Raw genomic sequence first — 20,743 nt, 5'->3', positions numbered from 1 at the left:
TCAGCCTAGTGCAAAATATATTTCTGCTTATTGGATGGAGAGGCATCTGTTTCAGTGGACAGGCTGGTCATTTTGCTCTCAAGTTACTCACACTCCTAATCCCTCTCAAGCTTCACATGTAGACTCTAGCAAAAGAAAAGTAAGCACTATCCAAAAGGCCTTCTCCCCCTCCTGATTCTTTTTTTGCTTTATGGACACAATTTATAACTTTTTTGGGGTAAATCTGAATGACCAGTTAGCACATACTATTTCCAGAGATGGACATTTCACCTGCATTTCTGGCTAAGGAGAGAGGAGGTTCATCCCTTCTCCAATTGCTGGTCTATTGAGGCCATAGAGTTTCTTTTGGAGGTCACTACTCAGTCTAAAAAAACATTTCAATCTCTTCTCACCCAGCAATTCTCCAGTCAAATATGCTGTTTCAGTTAGTGATGCAGGTTCAGTTAGTGCCTATTGGGACATTGATACCGGGAAATGATTGCCCTCAGTTCTTTCTAGCACTTTAAAGGTATTCAATTAAAAAATAATAATGATAGTGAGATCACTATGTGGTCAGTGGCATCACCTTCACGTTTGTTCAGGTAAGCATAATGCATATGCAAATTCTAAAAATGTTAGTTCCCTTGCTGATTTTATTTACTATTCATGGAATTACGCAACGTTAGAAAACAGTCTTCCAACTCCAAACCTAATGGTTGCAAAAGACCCGCTGAGACTGCTCCAATTCAAGCACTGAAGTCCCCACAAAAGAAATATCTGTGCTTTGCAGAATGTGAGATGAGTCCATTCCAGTAGAAATCTCTCCATATCACAGCCGTCACTGGGAAACAATTAGTAGGGGGGAAGAACCATTGAGACTATGTAAGAACTCTTGCCTGGAGGAGAGGAGATAATAAACAGAACAGCGCCACAAGACCAGGCACCAGTGCTCCTGCTGAAGCCATTTATTGACCTGTGCCTAGCATGGGGGGTGGGGCTCTGGCATAACTCCCTCAGTGTGACCCTTACCATGGAAAAGGCAGGATATACAAACTGGGAATTCTCCTAGGCTGCATCTGATTATCTGGGCCATTCTGTGCAAAGTGGGAAAGGTAGTATTATGATTAGGACAGTGGGCCCTCTGCTGGTCTTGGGGCTCTGACGAAAGCCCAGCTTGGCCACCCTTCAGAGACAGATCTGGAAGGTAGCTACAGGTGGAAGCAAAGTCTTTGAAACCAGGTGATCTGATTTATTCTTGATGGCCCCTGCCATTGATTTTCGAGGACAGGTGATTTACTTAATTTAACTAATTACTGTAATATTAATAAATAGTAATAATAATAAAGAACTCTACAGCTTTTCTGCAGTTCTCACCTCAGTGTGGAGCAGGGTAGAGTGCAAGCTGGGAGTCACCCTTTTGGATCATTGTTAAGGGCCAAATTAGACTGAGAGGGAAAAAGAGAGAAGGGCAGAAGGGCTGCCTTTTAATATTTAATTCCTTTGAACAACAACAACACCAACACCCATCCCATCTGGCTGGGTTGCCCTGGCCACCCCAACAATTAAAAAGTAGGGGTGAGAGCTCTTAGTCCCAAATGTCGTAAACTATTTTTATTGGATGCATGGAATAAATTACAGTATTAAATTGAAAAAATGATCAGTTGTTTAATATGGAAAAAATGTACATCTGCAGAGCCAAAATTCAGTACACAGAGAAGCAATCCATTGGAGAATCTACTAATATATTTTACCAGCCTTTTTTTCAAAAATAAAATAAGTTTTTAGTCCTCATGTGGTCAGTATATCAAAAGTTCAGAAGGCGTATGTCTGCACACTTCCTCATCCTTTCCAGGAGCCCCAAACCACCTCCCTCAGATATTACAAATACATTGCCCACTTAATATCTCACAAATCCTTTCCTATCCTCAATCCTTACTGAAAATTAAGCAATTTCACATATGCTTGGAATTCACTGTTGCTCTTAAGAGGAAAAGAATCATAACAGGTGATTTCTGGTTTCAGAAGCCAAGCATTTCAATGCACAAACTTCAATCCTCCATTAATTTTTCTGTGAATATTTACTTGAGGGAAGGGGAAAGATGTTTTGCTGCATGCACTGGAAGTCAGGTGTCTCCACATATGTCGCATGTCGGGGCCACTTTTTTGCATTACACTTTCAGGTCTGTGCCTGTTTTATGCACAGCTCTAAATACAAAATGTATGAATGTGACAAACACATTTCATTTCCTGACAGTAAGAGCTGTTCAACAGTGGAATTTGCTGCCAAGGAGTGTGGTGGAGTCTCCTTCTTTGGAGGTCTTTAAGCAGAGGCTTGACAACCATATGTCAGGAGTGCTCTGATGGTGTTTCCTGCTTGGCAGGGGGTTGGACTCGATGGTCCTTGTGGTCTCTTCCAACTCTATGATTCTATGATTCTAAGATTCATCTAACCAGGGCTTTTTTTCCAGCTGGAAGTCAGTTCTGGCACCTCTCAGGCGGGGACCATTGCCTTCATAAGAGAACAAGGGAGGTGTTCATGGTGAGATCTGGCACCTCTTTTCCTAGAAAAATAGCACTGCATCTAACACATGTACAACACAAGGACACTGATCTGCATATCTGCCTGCAGTTTCCTATTGATCCAGCTTTGCCCCTGTCTAATGTGAGAAATGGCTTTGGATAGCAGAGGATAAGTGTGTGAGAGACTACATCTGAGTAAGTTATGGGAAAGGGCACAGGCATTCTCTTTTTATTTTTTTATTAATTGACATCCAAGAATATCATACACAGTCTTAAATACACATACAAAGAAAAGGTAAAACTAATAATAATAATAACAACCTTTATACCGTTAAATATTGATTTAAATTTGTACTTATACGTGCTCTTTTCTTATACTTTCTAACTAGACAAAAATAAACCAAAGTAAAATCCAAGAAACTAAATTATGTCAAAATATACTTCCCGTCATTTCCCGATGTAAGTTACATTTACAACATTGAATGTACTTATACTTCTTACCTTGCTCTTTACTGTATTTTCTAATACTTTCTTATAACATATCATACCATTTTTCCTTATTTAATAATATTTAATTTACACAAGGGTCATTCAAACGCTGCCACAGACGTGTCATTATTGTATTTTTGTAGGTACAGTATTTCTTGAACATATCCAATTTTTGCGTGAATGACTGTTTTGTATTTCCCCTTAATCTATTTGTCAATTGAGCCATTTCTGCGTAGTCAAATAACTTATTCTGCCATTCCCTTACTGTTGGTACTTTCCCCCCTTTCCAGTTCGATGCAATTAATAACCGGGCAGCGGCTGTCGCATATAAAAAGATTTCTCTTATATTTTTCTCATGCATGCACACTTGCTATCAAAGACCACAAATTTGCCATGAGATCACAGTGTCACACATGCAAACATGCAGAGACAGATCAAACCTTGCAGTCAATGCCTGGCATGTGCATGTCCAGACACGATACTCAGACACACCTGCTGGACAGTAGGTGTTTTGATTGGCGCACTGCACCCCTGGATCAGTTTTCCGTCATGTCGAAGCCACCAAAACTGTAACAGGCTTGAAGAGGTGAGAAAGAAGCCTCTGGTGTGAAGGATGGCTCCCCAGGCAGCTTGTAATTAGGACACTCGCTCTGTTGCAGCTCCACCTCCCCTTAACTCAAGTGCATCTGATACACTCTACATGGAATTCCAAAGTTTAATTTAGCTTAACTCTTGGCTAGAATCAACAGCTGATAAATTTAGTTGGAGGGATTAAGGATTAAGACTAAGACCTCCATAAAAGGAGCCCAAAGACAGGAGAAGAGCAAAATCCAACAACCGTCACAAAGCCCACCATGAAAAACTGACGCAGAAATTCAGTTCCTGCTTCAGGCTAGGATTGGTGTCAAGGCTTGGCCTGGTTGGGCATCTGCTGAGGGCCACAATCTAAGAAGGAGCTCTCTGATAAGAGCCCTCAATGCAATTTCAGACATAAATAAAATTGCTGTTTGTGTGGATGGGAAGTATGTTACTAGAAGTAACATATCCATCATGTTTAGTACGCCCTGGTAGCCTTATCCTCCATGAGCTGATCTTACAAAAGGCTAGGGCTTTTACCCCCAGCCAGAACTCACCAGAACTAGGTTCTGGCACCTCTCAGGTGAGCACCATTGCCATTAAAAGAGAACAAGGGAGGCATTTGTGGTGAGTTCTGGCAATATCTCTTTGTCCACCAATTTCTACTAGGACCTGGCTGGTGAAGACTTGTCCAATAAAAAAGCCTTCCCTAGACTGCATTTCAGGTTTCACTCAGAAATTTATTGAAGGAAAGACTTTTGCTGATGAAGCTCTCATTTCAAATGGGTTTCTCAAGGGTGTTTTTTATTCTCTTAGCAGAAAGCATGCTGATAGAAATGTTTTCAGGACTTTCAATACAACCAAGGTGAACGTACAGACCACCTGGTATACCCATTGTGCTCTTGTCCAAAATAAAACTGACAATACGCATGATCAAATGTATACGTTCACCAAGCCTCATGGAACATGTGCACATACTATTTCCATGAAGAGGGAATTGTACACATTAACTGGCCAGTATACATTGTGTTCATAAGGCAATGGGGAATGTGCGCATCTAGACTGAATTTTGTACATTCTCAAGCCATTATACATGATACATTATACATGATCCCCAACAGGCTTTGTGGAATATGCATCTCCCCCCACCTCACCATCCCAGTATAGCTTAAAGCACCTATAAGCTGTCAGAATTTTGCAGGATTGATTTAAGTACATGCTGAGGAATTTGGGGTTGTCCATTTACAGTAGATTAAAGTGTTCTATCTTCCTAGTGCAACATACAGTTAAGAAAAGAAACAGAGTTTTGCAGTTAGGAAAGTAATGGTAATGGGTTGGCGCCATCGCCGAATGGCGGACTCCCTCCGAGCTCCGGAGGGAGTCTGCTCGGCAGGGGCTGGGTCCTACCGCAACGGCGATGCGGGGACCCTTAGAAACCACGGCCACGGAGGCCGTGGACATGGAGACTCGGCTTGCACCGTTAGCGCCCTCCCGACTCGTGAAGGAGCCTTTTTAAAGGCTACGGATCGGGTGCCGGGGAGAAGCGTGGTGCCTTGAGTCCTCTGCTTCCCCTGCTGAGCGCAGCCGCATGCCATCCGGCGGAGAGCGCTGACTTCTTCCATTGAAAATTCGGACTTTTCAACAATAACCCGTGAGTAAATCTGGAAATCGGGTTCAAAAGGAGGAAAAAAGAAATTTTTTTTTCGAATTGGATACGAGCGGGGGGGATTCAAAAAGGAAGTCAGTCCCCTCCCTACTGTAAATTGTCTAAAACAAAGACGGGGAAACCAAGACCCAAAAAGGCTTGCATTGCTGATAAAAATTACAATTCCACGATGGGGAACTACAAGAACTGTGCTGGAGGAGGAACTGGAGAAGGGAAACACAACCCCCCCCCCTGGGAACCGGGGCGATTGAAGAGAGAGCCTGGTGAAAGGAGTCGGAGAGTTCGACAGTTTTCAAAATAGCTGTCAAAGTCGGAAAGTGGAGTGGATTTTATTATGAGAACTTGGCTGGTTAAATTTGCTTCAATTTGCTACAATTTGTTAAAATCTGGATACAAAATGGCGAATATGGATAACAACTTGACTTTTGGACTAGAGGAAACAAAGTTATAACAATCCCCCTCGAGGAGCTTCGGGACATTACAAGGACTGGGAAAGTGGAAAAACACCAATGGAATTTTACAGAACTGGTTACCTTCTGGGAAAGCTGCAAAACGAAAACAACATCTCGTCTGCAGGGTGTTTTCTGTAGACAATAGACTTTTCTATTGAAGAAAGGAAGGGACTGAACGTAAGGTTTTGCCCCTGAACAACAACCATCCCTGCAGACTTACCAAACTTGCGAATTACAACGTTTAAGCAGCGGAACAAAAGGAAATTAGACTACAAACCGGAAAGAACAACGGAGGGAGTTTTACTACAGTTTTCTTAAAGACTGAAGTTAAAGCTTTGGAGAATAATAATAATAATAATAATTTTGATTATCAAAAAATTTATTTCTAATTTTAAAAAAAAAAAGGGAAAGCCAGCTGGAGTTGGGGAAAAGTTGTGATTTATGGCCTTAAGAATTCCAGGCAGATACTAGGGGTTGATGGTCAGGGGGAAATTAAACCGGGGACAGGGGGGGGAGAACTAAAACTCCAAAGGCTTGCCAACTTTGTTCTTTTTTGTTGAATTGGTCTTTCTTTTTTATTATTCATTATATCTCTTATTTTTTACCTTTTCTATTGTTATTATCTGGGGTGCTTTTTTTATCAAAAATGGAAATTGTGGAATGAAAGGGGGTGGGTCCTGGGGAAAGAACATCGGGTTGTTTATTATTATTAAGGGTAAAACAAATTAAGCTTTAATTTGAAAGGGGAATTTGTGTGGCCAACAATGTGAAATGGGAATATGGTGGGGGTGGGGGAAGGGGGGAGTCCCATAAGTGATTATGTATTTTTTGAAAAATTTTAATAAATATTATTTAAAAAAAAAAAAAAAAAAAAAAAAAAAAAAAAAAAGGAAAGTAATGGGAAAATGCATTGGCCGGTGTGAAATGAAATAACCCTTTGATGCTGGAGAGATATATTTTTAAGACTTCCAGTCTAGTGGTGGTTGTAATTTGTTTTAAAGTGTTTTTAATATTGTACTTTACATTGCTGGATCTTTCAGAATGAATTCTCAGTAGACACCAGACATGGTGTAACCTCCACATAAGCTTTGTGCAAGCAAATCAGGAGAGATGCTCAGTAAATAAATGCTCAATAAATAAGTCATTTGGAGCAGCCCTTAGTCACAGACAGTGTCAAATTGTGTCGCCCAGATAACGTTCCTGTGGGAGTAGCCAGGCCACCGGGCTCTCCATGGATTACTATGCCTCCAGGGAGGAGGCGAAGGCGGCGTAGAGACAGGAGGCAAAGGCGGGGTTGTCGGGCTGGCGTCCTGGTAAGATTGCAGAGGAGTCCATCTAAACCACCGCTCCCTAGCATATTTCTTGCTAATGTGAGATCTCTTGCCAACAAGATGGATGAATTGAGGCTGCAGGCAGCAAAGAACAGCCTTGTAAAAGATTGCTGCGTTTTATTTGTCATTGAGACATGGCTTCAACCGTCCATACCAGACACAGCTATTCAGTTGGAAGGCTGTGCGGTACATCGTCAAGACCGAGGCATGGACTTCGGAAAAACCAAAGGAGGGGGGCTGTGTGTATATGTGAACAAATGCTGGTCCAATAATTCGAAGACTGTGGGCAGTCACTGTTCACCGGATTTGGAATATGTGACTGTTAAATGTAGACCAGCCTATCTCCCTAGGGAGTTCACAGCTGTTATGTTAACTGGTGTGTACGTGCCACCAGATGCCAATGCCAACCTGGCTTCGGGATGCCTGCAGAGCCTTATCAGCAGCCAGCAAGACAAGTATCCTGAAGCTGTGCACATCATTGCGGGAGACTTCAACCATGTTGAACTTAAAACAGTGCTCCCAACGCTCTATCAGCATGTGAAATGTCCCACAAGAGGGGACAAGACACTGGATAAAGTTTATTCGAATGTAAATCACGGCTATAGGGCTGTACAGCTGCCACACTTGGGCCAGTCCGACCATATGTCTCTGTTCCTGGTACCAGCATATATCCCACTTAGGAAACGGGCTCCCACAATATTAAAATCTGTTAAAATCTGGCCTGAAGGTGCTATTCACCAGCTGCAGGACTGTTTTGAGAGAACCAATTGGGATATTTTCGATCATACAGACCTGGAGGAACACACGGCGGCAGTTCTGTGCTATATCAATCACTGCACAGACACTGTCACAGTAAATAAATCCATCCGGTTTTACCCCAATCAGAAACCCTGGATGAATAGAGAGGTCCAGTGCCTGTTGCGGGAAAGGAACAGGGCTTTTAGGTCGGGCGAGGTGCAGCTTTACAGTGTGGCAAGAGCAAACTTGAAGAGGGGGATTCGACGGGCAAAATTGGATTATAGGCTGAGGATTGAGGATAATTTAAGGAGCAACAACACAAGACAGATGTGGCAGGGGATTCAGCATATTACCAACTACAAACCTAACCTTGGTGCTGTCGACGGTGACCCTTTGCTGGCGGAGGAGCTTAACCTCTTCTTTGCTCGCTTCGAGAGGGAGCCACCTGAGACGCCGGTATTACAGCCACCAGCCCATGGGGGCCCCTCATTCACGGTAGAGGAGCATGAGGTGAGACAGGTATTGAGGATGGCGAATCCGAGGAAGGCGGCTGGACCTGATGGCATCACTGGAAAGGTGTTGAAGGGCTGTGCGGATCAGCTGGCGAGGGTCTTTACTAAGATCTTCAATAAGTCCTTACACCAGTCTATTGTCCCACCCTGCCTGAAGTCGTCAACTATTGTCCCTCTGCCTAAAAAATCCACAATCAGTAGTTTGAATGACTACAGACCAGTTGCACTGACTCCAATCATCATGAAGTGTTTTGAGAAACTGGTGCGCCGTCACATTATTTCCTGTCTTCCATCAACTTTTGACAACCACCAGTTTGCATACAAGGCAAATAGATCCACAGAAGACGCTATCACCACCACTCTCCATGCTGCTCTGTCCCATCTGGAGCAGCCGGGGAGTTATGTGAGGCTGCTGTTTGTGGATTTTAGCTCTGCTTTTAACACTATCCTCCCCCATAGACTGGTGTCCAAGCTAGAGGCGATTGGACTCTCCAACTCCACCTGTCTCTGGGTTTTGGATTTTTTGTCAGAACGTTCTCAGAGGGTTAGAGTAGGGTCACATATGTCCACAGCCCTTAGCCTTAACACCGGCTCACCACAGGGTTGTGTGTTGAGTCCCCTGCTCTATGCTCTCTATACGTATGACTGTACAGCCATCTATTCCAGCAACAAAATCATCAAGTTTGCTGATGACACTACGGTGGTAGGGCTCATTTCAGGAGGGGATGAGTCCGCCTATCGGGACGAGGTGGAGCGGCTCTGTGTTTGGTGTGGAGAGAACAATCTGGCTCTTAATACGGCTAAGACCAAGGAATTGGTGGTGGATTACAGGAAAAAAAAGGCGGACATTCAGCCCTTGTATATCAACGGGGAACGGGTGGAGAGGGTGGCGGAATTCAGGTTTTTGGGAGTAACTATCGATCAGGGCATGACTTGGAGCGCAAATACCACTGCTCTGGTGAAGAAGGCCCAGCAGAGAATTTATTTCCTCAGACTTTTGAAGAAGAACAATCTGAGTGAGAGACTGCTGGTGTCCTTCTACCGAGGCTCCATAGAGAGCATTCTTACATACTGTATTTGTGCTTGGTTCTCCAGTTGTACAGCTAGGGAGAGGAAGGTGCTCCAGAAGGTCATAACCACAGCCCAAAGGATTATTGGTCATCCTCTCCCATCTTTGGAAGAACTGTACGGTTCCCGTTGTCTTAGGAAAGCAAACAACATCCTGCAGGATTCATCTCACCCGGGACACAGTCTGTTTGCACTACTGCCTTCTGGCAGGAGATATAGAAACATCAAGTCAAGGACAAATAGACTGAAAAACAGTTTCTATCCAAGAGCTGTGGCCTTTTTGAATGCTGTAACTCGATAGTGTGACCTGGGAGTTTGATGGGTGTTGGTGTGGGTGTGGCTGGAATGTGGTTTGTTTGGTTGTTGTTGTTGTTTTGCTTTTGTTGTTTTTAAGGGATGGCATCCAATTTCGTTGCACTTGTGCAATGTTGCACTTGTGTAATGACAATAAAGAATCTATTCTATTCTATTCTATTCTATTCTATTCTAAATAGCATTTCAGAAGGGGTATTGGCCCAAAGAGATTTCTGGTGCTAAACCCTTGCTGCTTATTTTACAAGAATCATTAAGGCAGGCCTGACTTTCCATGGGATTACCGGGTCAGTTCCTGCCCTGCATTCCAGAGCTTCCTGTCATGCCGCACATGCCACTTGATCAAGAGGGAGCTGAAACCGGCATGGCAGGGGCCAAAGCCAAGTCATTAGCTGCCTTGAGGAATTCCATTCTCCTTCTTTCAAGGCCAGAGATGGATGGACAGGGGAAGGAATGCGGGAGGTGGTGGATATGGAAGAAGGCTGTGCCTGCACAAGATTTTGCAGCGGGATGGATGCACTTCACTAGTCCATCTTTGAATTAAGCCTTGCCTGCATGGTCCTAGGTGTAAACACAATAGCATTTAGATCAAACTTTTAAACTGAGTGGGCACATCCCAGCCAACTGTAATCCTAAACAACTGCTCTCTTTCAGACTCTGGCCTTTGTCCTGCTAACTAACTCAGACCTGGAGTCGGGGCTTCTCCCAAGGGTCGTCTGGCAGGGTCCCCTCTCTCTGGCTTTCCTAATGGCCCATTACCTTCCCTTGGTCTTTGGTTAATGACTGATTTCATGAACATGGAAGTTTGGCTTGTATTTTAGTTTGGCCTATATTTTACACTTTGCTAAATCTGGCAGCCAATTGTATTACTCCAAGCCTTGATTAAATTCTAACACCTATCAGACCCAGGAATCAAGGGGAATCTGGCGTTCACAAATGCTGGCACCCGCAACTCAAAGCACTATCATGAAGGTGGAATGTTTGCAGTATAGAAGATATGTTGTATGATTTTGTGCCTCTTGTGCAGTGAGTCTCCTAGTAGTTGGATATCACCTCAAGGTATCTCTGTAAGTTTCTGAACCACGATCATGTCTGTGTAGCAGACACAAGAGGAGTAGTGGGCTGGAATCTTGTTCAAGTCATGCATCCCAACCCTCCTGTCTACATGGCTTAGCCAAGAGGAAAGATTTATGGCTAGCTGCTGACTAGTCCATCTTAGTGCTTCCCATAAATTAAAAAGCAGGACATATGTGGGTCAGGTTTTGGAGCTGTACTGTATGTCTTTGAAGACCGGGTTGGAGACTCCCACTCTCCCCACTTGTTTGCCCTTCTCGTTCTTATCTGCTGTGGTGTAGTGGTAAATTTTGAAGTGCAGGAACTCATCAAGACAAACTCCAAAAATGCAGACCCCCCTCTCCCTCCCTCCTATACATAGGGATGGAGAGGAAGTTTGATCCCCCCCATTTTAATATGAAACTATACTTTTCAAAGCAATGTGCAAGCTGAACACAACTATCATTTCAAATTCACATTTCTCTGAATTTTGTGATGCAGTTCTCCAACCAGACAATATTAGCATAATGTGTGTACATAGGAAGAATAACATAAAAATGCATTATAGAGTGAGACATTACTCTCTCTCTCTCTCTCTCTCTCTCTCTCTCTATCATCTATCTGTCTATCATCTATCTATCTATCATCATCTATCATCTATCATCTATCTATCTATCTATCTATCTATCTATCATCTATCTATCTATCATCTATCTATCTATCATCTATCTATCTATCATCTATCATCTATCTATCATCTATCTATCTATCTATCTATCTATCTATATCTATCTATATCATCTATCTATCATCTATCTATCATCTATCTATATCTATCTATCTATCATCTATCTATCTATCTATCTATCTATCATCTATCTATATCATCTATCTATCTATCATCTATCTATCTTTCTATCATCTATCTATCTATCATCTATCTATCTATCATCTATCTATCATCATCTGTCATCATCTATCTATCACCTATCACCTATCTATCTATCTATCTATCTATCTATCTGAAAATTCAGCAGCATTTTAGTGCAAATTTATCCTAAAAACACATTTTTGTATGATTTTGACACACACAGTCAAAACCATACAAAATGTGTTTTTTAGGAGAAACATGCACTAAAATGCTGCTGAATTTTCACAAGGATTAAGGAAAAATATCACAGATTGGTGCAGAAACATGAAGAACTGGAAAGAAGATGGGAAAAATGAGAAATGCAGAGCACCAAAATTGAGAGATTTGTCCATCCCTACTTATATGCATAGACATGTGTATTTGAATGTTTGTCTCATATATACTGAGGGAGGGCTGTATATAGCATAATTCCCAATTTATAGAGATCACCATGACTGCCACCCTGTGCATGGCTTCCTGGGCGTACAGCTCTATTAAACGCTATAGGGCTTCCTTCTGACTGCAGAGGTTCAACTTGTCAAATAAATTGAGCTTAAACAAAAGGTCTCCAGCCTTTCAATCTGATGTGCAAACAATCTTGCAAATAAAAGTGTTAACTTCTAAACCAGTAGTATGAAACAGGAACTTCATCAAAAGCAAGAAAGGCATATTCAGTGCATGCTTGGCTATTCCCCTTATCCTCCGATTTCCTCTAATCTGTCACAAACAAACCTGAAACCTCATTAACACCTCACACACTTACCAGAACAGGGAGGGTTCATCAGAAAGAAAGAAGTCCCAGAGCTGTGCTCCTTAGCACCTTCCCCCCACTACACCACTGTAAATAAGTATTTCATTTATTGAAAATATTTTACCCATCCTTCATCACAAAGTTATATTAGGGTCAGGTGCAATAACATAAGTTACAATAAGAACTTTCAACTTCAAGAATGAAACTAACAGATAAAAGAGATAAGAAGCATAGCAAAGTCATCAGGGTTGGCCCTCCCATGAGATAAGGTGAAGTGACTGCCTCAGGCGGCAGGATCCACGGGGCAGCAGATCCAGCCTTCAGGGAATTCATTGCCTGCTGCTGCTGTAGTAGTAGTAGGAGCCAGTGTGGCATAGTGCTTAAGAGCAGTGGACTCGTAATCTGGTGAACTGGGTTCAATTCCCTGCTCCTCCACATGCAGCTGCTGGGTGACCTTGGGCCAGGCACACTGCTCTGAAGTTTCTCAGCCTCATTCACCTCACAGAGTGTTTGTTGTGGGGGAGGAAGGGAAAGGAGAATGTTAGCCACTTTGAGACTCCTTAGGTAAGGTAAAGGGTAAAGGGACCCCTGACCATTAGGTCCAGTCATGGACGACTGTGGGGTTGCAGCGCTCATCTCGCTTTACCGGCTGAGGGAGCCGGAGGACAGTTTCCGGGTCATGTGGCCAGCATGACTAAGCCGCTTCTGGCAAACCAGAGCAGCGCACGGAAATGCCTTCCCGCCGGAGCGGTACCTATTTATCTACTTTCACTTGACGTGCTTTCGAACTGCTAGGTTGGCAGGAGCAGGGATTGAGCAACGGGAGCTCACCCCACCACAGGGATTTGAACTGCAAACCTTCTGATCAGAAAGCCCTAGGCTTTGTGGTTTAGACCACAGCACCACCCACATCCCTTGAGACTCCTTAGGGTAGTGATAAAGCAGGATATCAAATCCAAACTCTTCTTCTTCTTCTAGTAGTGAAGGCTGCAGTTCACTCCTTGGAGGCAGGATCCGTACCTCCTTGGCAGTCCCCCAAATGGCAACTCTAAAGGGACCTCTGGGTGAATTGGAGGTGCTGCTGGTCTCCTCCCACCTGCAGGTTTCCTAAAAAAAGAAACTTGTGCCATAGTTGCAGTAGATATGTCAGGGAATTATGTTCCACAACCTTGTTAAATATAATTACAGTCAACAATAAACTAAAAGCAGATTAAAACAGATGCAATGTCCACGTGTTTGGGAGGGGAATGGGGTATTCCTAACAACTCTCAACACCCTTCACAAACTACAGACCCCAGAAATCTTTGCAGGAAGCCATGGCAGTTTAAAGCGGTACTTGGTTGCACACTGTGAATGTGGCTAGGCCATCGGGAGGGCTGAGAAAGGGAGTGAGGGGGAAGTAGGAGGAAATCTGTGCAGATGCTGTTGCACAAGGCCAGGAGTTATCCAAACATCCTGAGGCCAGCTTAGACATTTGCCTGATATCTGCCCTCCCTCCCGTTGCTTCTCAGCAGCACAGGACGGGTGTGTGCGCCTGGGTTGGCAGGCTGCTGAGAAGAGTTTCAAATTACAGAGCATCAGAGCCCTGGGCATAAAATTAGCAGCAGAGCTTTTTGGAGTGAGGCGCCAGCAGAAAATGTCACATTCAGCAGAAGGAGAAAAGCGGGAGACCTGGAACCTGAAGAATGATTTCTCACCACAGCCACCTTGCTGTTCCCCCACCCTTCCTCTCTCTCCTTCTATAGTTCTGTGCTTCCTGGGAGACCCCAAAGCCTACTGGCTTCTTAATAACAGAGGTTGGAGGCAGAATAATTAGATGGCGTGGCCTCCAAGCATCATCATCAAGGACTTTGGCTCACGTTTCATTTCCCTCCTCTCTTCCTATGCAACCCCTTCCCTCAAATATGGCAAGAATTCACATTCTCCCTTCCAAGAATTTGCTCACAAAGAATGCCCCAAAAGACTAAGACGAGAGCGAGGCAGCCTGTGCTTTGATTCCTCCAGTGTTTCGGCCTAATTCCTGCTCAGCCATTTCTTCCTTTGAAGGGAGGACAGCAGGTCACAAATTGTCCATAGATGGGAAGCATCAAAATCAATGCAAGTTTTGGAAGCAGAGGTGAGGAGCAGAGGTACTGAGGTCTGCAGCTTGCCAGCAATGTGTTCAGAATGACCTCTCTTCACACCTGAGCTGAGGGAGTGGGAGGACATATAATGGAAATCTCCTCTTGCTCTCTCTTCCCAGCCACCCCACTCCTCCTCTAGGGTGACCACTAGAGAGGGAGGAGAAATATTTAGTTCACATTTAAAAGCGAATCTAACAATGTGCAATTTTTGAAAGGAGGCCACCCCCACCCCCTGAGTAAAGAATGATGGGAAACATAACACAATATGAAGAAGGGGGTAGGACCAGGTCCCCGGCTATGACAAGAAGCAGCACAGAAATGAAGGATCTTAAAAGAAACGTTGTACAGAGTTCCTTTGCTTTGGGACTGCTTAGCATAACCTGACCACATGTACTGTGGTAGGGAATCTTTCCCCCTTACCCTGAAAACACAGTATTTTTCCCCAAAATAAAAATAAAACCACAGTATGATTCTCATAATTATTTCCTCTTTCTGCCAGGGGTGAAGGAGAAATTCATTTTAATTCCTATTTAAAGGTGAATCTAACAAATTCACACTTTCTGAAATAATACGAAGCTTAGCCATCCTCTGAAATTTTCACTTCTCTCGATTTTGCAATGCATTCCTGTAACCTTAATGCATACACTAGTGTGAAGTGTGCAAAAAAAGGACGTGTTAGAGAAGACAACGTACAAAAACGCATTATATTAGGGAACATTGATTTGCACAAATTTGCATATCAGGGGGGAAAATGCAAGCGAGTGTGTATTTTAGGAGAAAATGGCCCTAAAATGCTGATTAATTTTCTTGAGGACTTTTTTTTTTTAAAAAAAAGCACACTGATGTGGAAATGCAAAGAGCTAAGGGATGAAAAATACAAGAAACTGAGAGAAACTGAAACCGACAGATTTGCCTATCTGAAAAGAGAAGGGTGTTTGGTATTCATGACAAGTAACTCTAACATTCGCTGGCACACCTTGGTGCTGGCAGATACCAGGTCTCTTGTTCAATATCCATGCAGTACAATCCTATGCACATCTACACATGTGTAAGTCCCACTGTGTCCAGTGGGGTTTACTCCCATGGAAGTGTGCACAAGATTGCAGTCTGAGAAGCCTGGGGCTTAATGGTTCAGATGATTTCCTCTTCCTTCTCTCTGCACCCTTTGTACTTTTCATCATTGCTGACATGTGAGGTCCAGCATCATTCTCCATCATCACTGCAACACTAACAAAGGCCCTATGTGCTCCTAACAGGGCTCTTCCTTTTTCTTTACACATCTGTAAGGGCTGGATCTACCAGTTGGCAGAGTGAGGCAGCCAGCTGATTTGGGTGTCACAAAGAGGCAGTAAACTATTTATTATGAGTTAGTTATTTAATTAGGAACACATGAAGCTGCCTTATACATACACCAGCATTTTCTGCACTGACTGGCAGCAGCTCTCTGGTGTTTAAGGCAGGGTGCTCTCTCAGTCCCACCTGGAGATATGAGGGATTGAACCTGTGACCTTCTGCATGCAAAACAGAAGCTCAGCCTCTGAGTTATGGCCATTCCCAAATTTATTCTTGTTATCTTTTTTTTTTTTTTTACAGCCAGGGAGGGGATGCTTGTAGAACCTGCTATCTCAGCTGCCAAGATAACTTATCTGGCCTTGGGCACCATGCACCTTGACTTGGATGGATGGGTAGAATCATAGAATCATAGAATCATAGAGTTGGAAGAGACCACAAGGGTCATCGAGTCCAACCCCCTGCCAAGCAGGAAACACCATCAGAGCACTCCTGACATATGGTTGTCAAGCCTCTGCTTAAAGACCTCCAAAGAAGGAGACTCCACCACACTCCTTGGCAGCAAATTCCACTGTCGAACAGCTCTTACTGTCAGGAAGTTCTTCCTAATGTTTAGGTGGAATCTTCTTTCTTGTAGTTTGGATCCATTGCTCCGTGTCCGCTTCTCTGGAGCAGCAGAAAACAACCTTTCTCCCTCCTCTATGTGACATCCTTTTATATATTTGAACATGGCTATCATATCACCCCTTAACCTCCTCTTCTCCAGGCTAAACATGCCCAGCTCCCTTAGCCGATCCTCATAAGGCATTGTTTCCAGGCCTTTGACCATTTTGGTTGCCCTCCTCTGTACACGTTCTAGTTTGTCAGTGTCCTTCTTGAACTGTGGTGCCCAGAACTGGACACAGTACTCCAGGTGAGGTCTGACCAGAGCAGAATACAGTGGCACTATAACTTCCCTTGATCTAGATGCTATACTCCTATTGATGCAGCCCAGAATTGCATTGGCTTTTTTAGCTGCCGCGTCACACTGTTGGCTCATGTTAAGTTTGTGGTCAACCAAGACTCCTAGATCCTTTTCACATGTACTGCTCTCAAGCCAGGTGTCACCCATCTTGTATTTGTGCCTCTCATTTTTTTTGCCCAAGTGCAATACTTTACATTTCTCCCTGTTAAAATTCATCTTGTTTGTTTTGGCCCAGTTCTCTAATCTGTCAAGGTCGTTTTGAAGTGTGATCCTGTCTTCTGGGGTGTTAGCCACCCCTCCCAGTTTGGTGTCATCTGCAAATTTGATCAGGATGCCCTTGAGTCCATCATCCAAGTCGTTGATAAAGATGTTGAATAAGACCGGGCCCAAGACAGAACCCTGTGGCACTCCACTAGTCACTCTTCTCCAGGATGAAGAGGAACCATTGATGAGCACCCTTTGGGTCCGGTCAGTCAGCCAGTTACAAATCCACTGAGTGGTAGCATAGTCAAGACCGCATTTTACCAGCTTCTTTACAAGAATATCATGGGGCACCTTGTCAAATGCCTTGCTGAAATCAAGGTAGACTACATCCACTGCGTTCCCTTCATCTACCAGGCTTGTAATTCTGTCAAAAAATGAGATCAGGTTAGTCTGACATGACTTATTTTTCAGAAATCCATGCTGACTATTGGTGATCACAGCATTCCTTTCTAGGTGCTCACAGATTGTTTGCTTAATGATCTGCTCCAGAATCTTCCCTGGTATTGATGTTAGACTGACTGGGCGGTAATTATTTGGGTCCTCTCTTTTCCCCTTTTTGAAAATAGGGACAACATTTGCCCTCCTCCAGTCTGCCGGGACTTCGCCTGTTCTCCAGGAATTCTCAAAGATGACTGCCAGTGGTTCTGAGATCACATCTGCCAGTTCTTTTAATACTCTTGGATGCAGTTCATCTGGCCCTGGAGACTTGAATACATCTAAACTAGCCAAGTATTCTTGTACTATCTCCTTAGTTATTCTGGGCTGTGTTTCCTCTGCTGAATCATTTCCTCCAAATTCTTCAGGTCGGGCATTGTTTTCTTTATCGGAGAAGACTGAGGCAAAGAAGGCATTGAGGAGTTCAGCCCTTTCTGTGTCCCCTGTTTGCATTTCACCATCTTCTCCTCTGAGTGACCCCACTGTTTCTTTGTTCTTCCTTTTGCTACGAACATACCCATAGAAGCCTTTTTTGTTGCTTTTAACCTCTCTAGCAAGCCTGAGTTCATTCTGTGGGTGAGTGTGGGGTACCATTTGCTGTTCTTCCTCAGTGTCAGGCGTCAGGGAATCTGATCCCCCTATGGTAGGCTTCCAGGAATAGATAGATAAGGAAGGTTCCTACTAATGTCTTTTATTCAATATTCACAGAGAGAGGCTTAGAAATGCAACCTTTTGGAGTAATGGTGTTGCTCTGAGTAATCCCCACCCCGCTTCCCTCCTCAATCATCAACAGCACCACCCACCTTACGGTGGCTGCTTAGGGCCATTTGTCTCTGAGCTCTTTGCTCTCCTACTTTCAATGCTTGCCGGGTTCTGGGAGAAGGGGGTCTGGAATGTTTTCTAGTGATAGTGAGTCAGCCAGCTGCTCCAGCTCTGCTTCCCCCTCCTCTTCTCCCATTATTTCCCAACTTTGCCCCTCATCTACCTCTGAGCTGTGACCTCCTGCAAACCACTGTGGTAAATCTATACTTTCTTGCTTTTCTCTGGAAGGTTCAGGCTGGGGGTGGGGTGGTCTCCACCATTCCTTCTATCTGTCCAGTCCCTGACACTCAGGCAGTAGAATGTTGCTGTTGTTGTTGTCTCCAGCAGGTCCAGTCCAGAGGCATTTTGCTACCTGAAACAAAAGAGAAGATGGTGGCTGAATCTTACTTGAGCCCTGGAAAACAGGACCACACCCTCTGGCTGCCCACTGTGAGATCAGGATTCTGGACTAGATGGGACATTGGCCTGATCCAGCAGGGGGCTTCTTCTGTTCTTATCAGTGGCTTTTTGAGTACAGGACAGACATTTCACACACACAGCTCACCACCTCACCACCACTCCATGTCCTGCAGCATCTGCTGCCTGAGGCTGCCACCTCCCTCTGACAAAATGGCAGGGCTAGCTCTGGCCTCCAAGTTCCTTTGAAAAGGAAGACATTTGTGTGACGGTAGGTGCTCTAGCCTAGGCTTTTAGTGCTGCTCAGGAATATGCTGATGGTGTTTCGTGGCATCTCATTCTTCAACAATGTCTCTGAAGAGCAGCCAAGCAGCTCAAATGCAACATCCATTAATCTGTTCCTCCAGAGCAGCTCAATCTGGTGCTCAGAGAGGGGAAAACCTTGAAAGGAGATTTGTGGACTGTGTGCAGCAGACCTTGTCCAGCTCCCTTGTCTTGTCCTGGTCCAATGCCAGAGGAAGTGTGGGGCTCGTCAAAAGCTGCAGCACCCCGGAGAGCTCCAAGTAAGCAATTTGCTCCAGTCAGAGGTTGAAAGCAGAAGGAGGCCTTTAAAGTCCTAGTCCCCAGACTCCCTCCTCCAGCCTCTATCCCCTGGTGGAGAACATCAGAGGCCAACCCTCTGGCCTGAAGATGGGCACTCCTCTTCCTCCTCCTCCTCTGTTCTGTAGCCTCCTTCCCAATGCTGTTGGTGCCAGTGGGAATCCATATTCTGGCCCTACAGGTCTGAGTGGTTCTTCTGGGGGCTCCTGTCCAGCAACCTCAGGCCCACTGGTGTCCTGGTCTCCACTGGTCAGCTGAGAGCCTTGAACTTGATCTGGCTCCTTAAGCTCTACAGCCTCTGGCTCTGTGTCTGGATTGCTGGTGGGTTCAGGGGCCATGTCACATCCAGACACCCCAAATGGTATGCAAAACAACAACACCTTAAACAGGGAACCTCCAGCTCACATTTTATTTTTAATCACTGTACTATAAAACATTAGTATATTGTATGGTCTGTATTGCAAAGAAAAGGCACGGATAGTGTTGGGGTTGTGCATAAACCTCCAGGCTCCAGTCCTCTTTGGGCTGTGAATTTCAGTGCATTGCCACAGTCAAGCCGTCAGCACTCATCCTGATCTAACCTACATCACCCTGTTCTTGTGAGGATACAATGCTGCTCTGCCCTCATTGGAAGACGGCCGGGGTTCAGGTGTGCAAGAGAAATAAAATGCGCTTGCGATCTTAAGAGGCTGGGAAACCGTAGCAAATCCCACAATGTAAAAGTCAGTGTGACAAAAGAACTTAGAAGTGTGTGGGAGATCCAGAGAAAGATGCTGTTTCTAAGGCTCAAAACAATTAATATCTGTATGTGCCCTTGTTAACCTGCGCAGAGGCAAAAGCACAGAGCTGGTTCTTTAAATAGGCTTAAGCCCACAGCTCAAAAAGGCAAGCAATTAACCTGTGGAGAGGGCACAGTGAATACTGAAGAATTTATTTAGCGCCCCTTTTATAGCATTCCCTGGACAAAGAGAAAATACTTGAAAAGCTGGAGAAGGGTACCTCGAGGAGACATGACTTTGCATTACAAAAATCACCTGGTGTTTCATAATCCTTACCTTTCCCCCCTTTGAATAGATATGGTACCTTATCTGGGTTTGCTATCCTGCACACCGGATTCAAGTGTCTCTGAATTCAATAGGATTTACTTTTGAGCAGATATGCACAGGGCTGCATGGTAACTTGGCTCTTGTGGATGTGAAACCTTGCACTGGTTTAAGGTGAAACCAGAACACACAGGAATTTCAAATAGATCTTAAGAACTGCTGATCTGATTCAGAAATAAATACTTTGTGACAAAACTATGTATAAAATCTGACAGTGGATATGCGTGATATTATTTCTGCTATATATCTGTGCTGTCTCAGGAACAATGCTCATGTCCTCTCCTGAATTCACCTCTGTTGGGAGATTTCTTTCTTTTTTTTAACCAGAAAAATAAAGTGATGGAGAATCATATTGCTAAGCACTGCCAGATGCATTTAGAGCTGGAGAT

General features: G+C 44.1%; 1 protein-coding gene across 1 annotated transcript in view; it reads right to left on the bottom strand.

Annotated features, from left to right (window-relative positions):
• Nucleotides 1-3,505, bottom strand: part of PVALB (parvalbumin) — a 45,268-nt gene extending 41,763 nt beyond the window's left edge. Inside the window, exon 1 of the mRNA XM_083400869.1 lies at nucleotides 3,481-3,505. The gene's annotated coding sequence lies outside the window, so the exon portion shown is untranslated. The remainder of the gene's footprint in view (nucleotides 1-3,480) is intronic.
• Nucleotides 3,506-20,743: the final 17,238 nt, after the last annotated feature.

Source organism: Podarcis tiliguerta (assembly GCF_965153285.1).
Source record: "Podarcis tiliguerta genome assembly, chromosome: 10".
Lineage (NCBI taxonomy): Eukaryota > Metazoa > Chordata > Lepidosauria > Squamata > Lacertidae > Podarcis > Podarcis tiliguerta.
The sequence above is the reverse complement of the archived record's forward strand: the minus strand, read 5'-3'. Positions and strand labels throughout refer to the sequence as shown.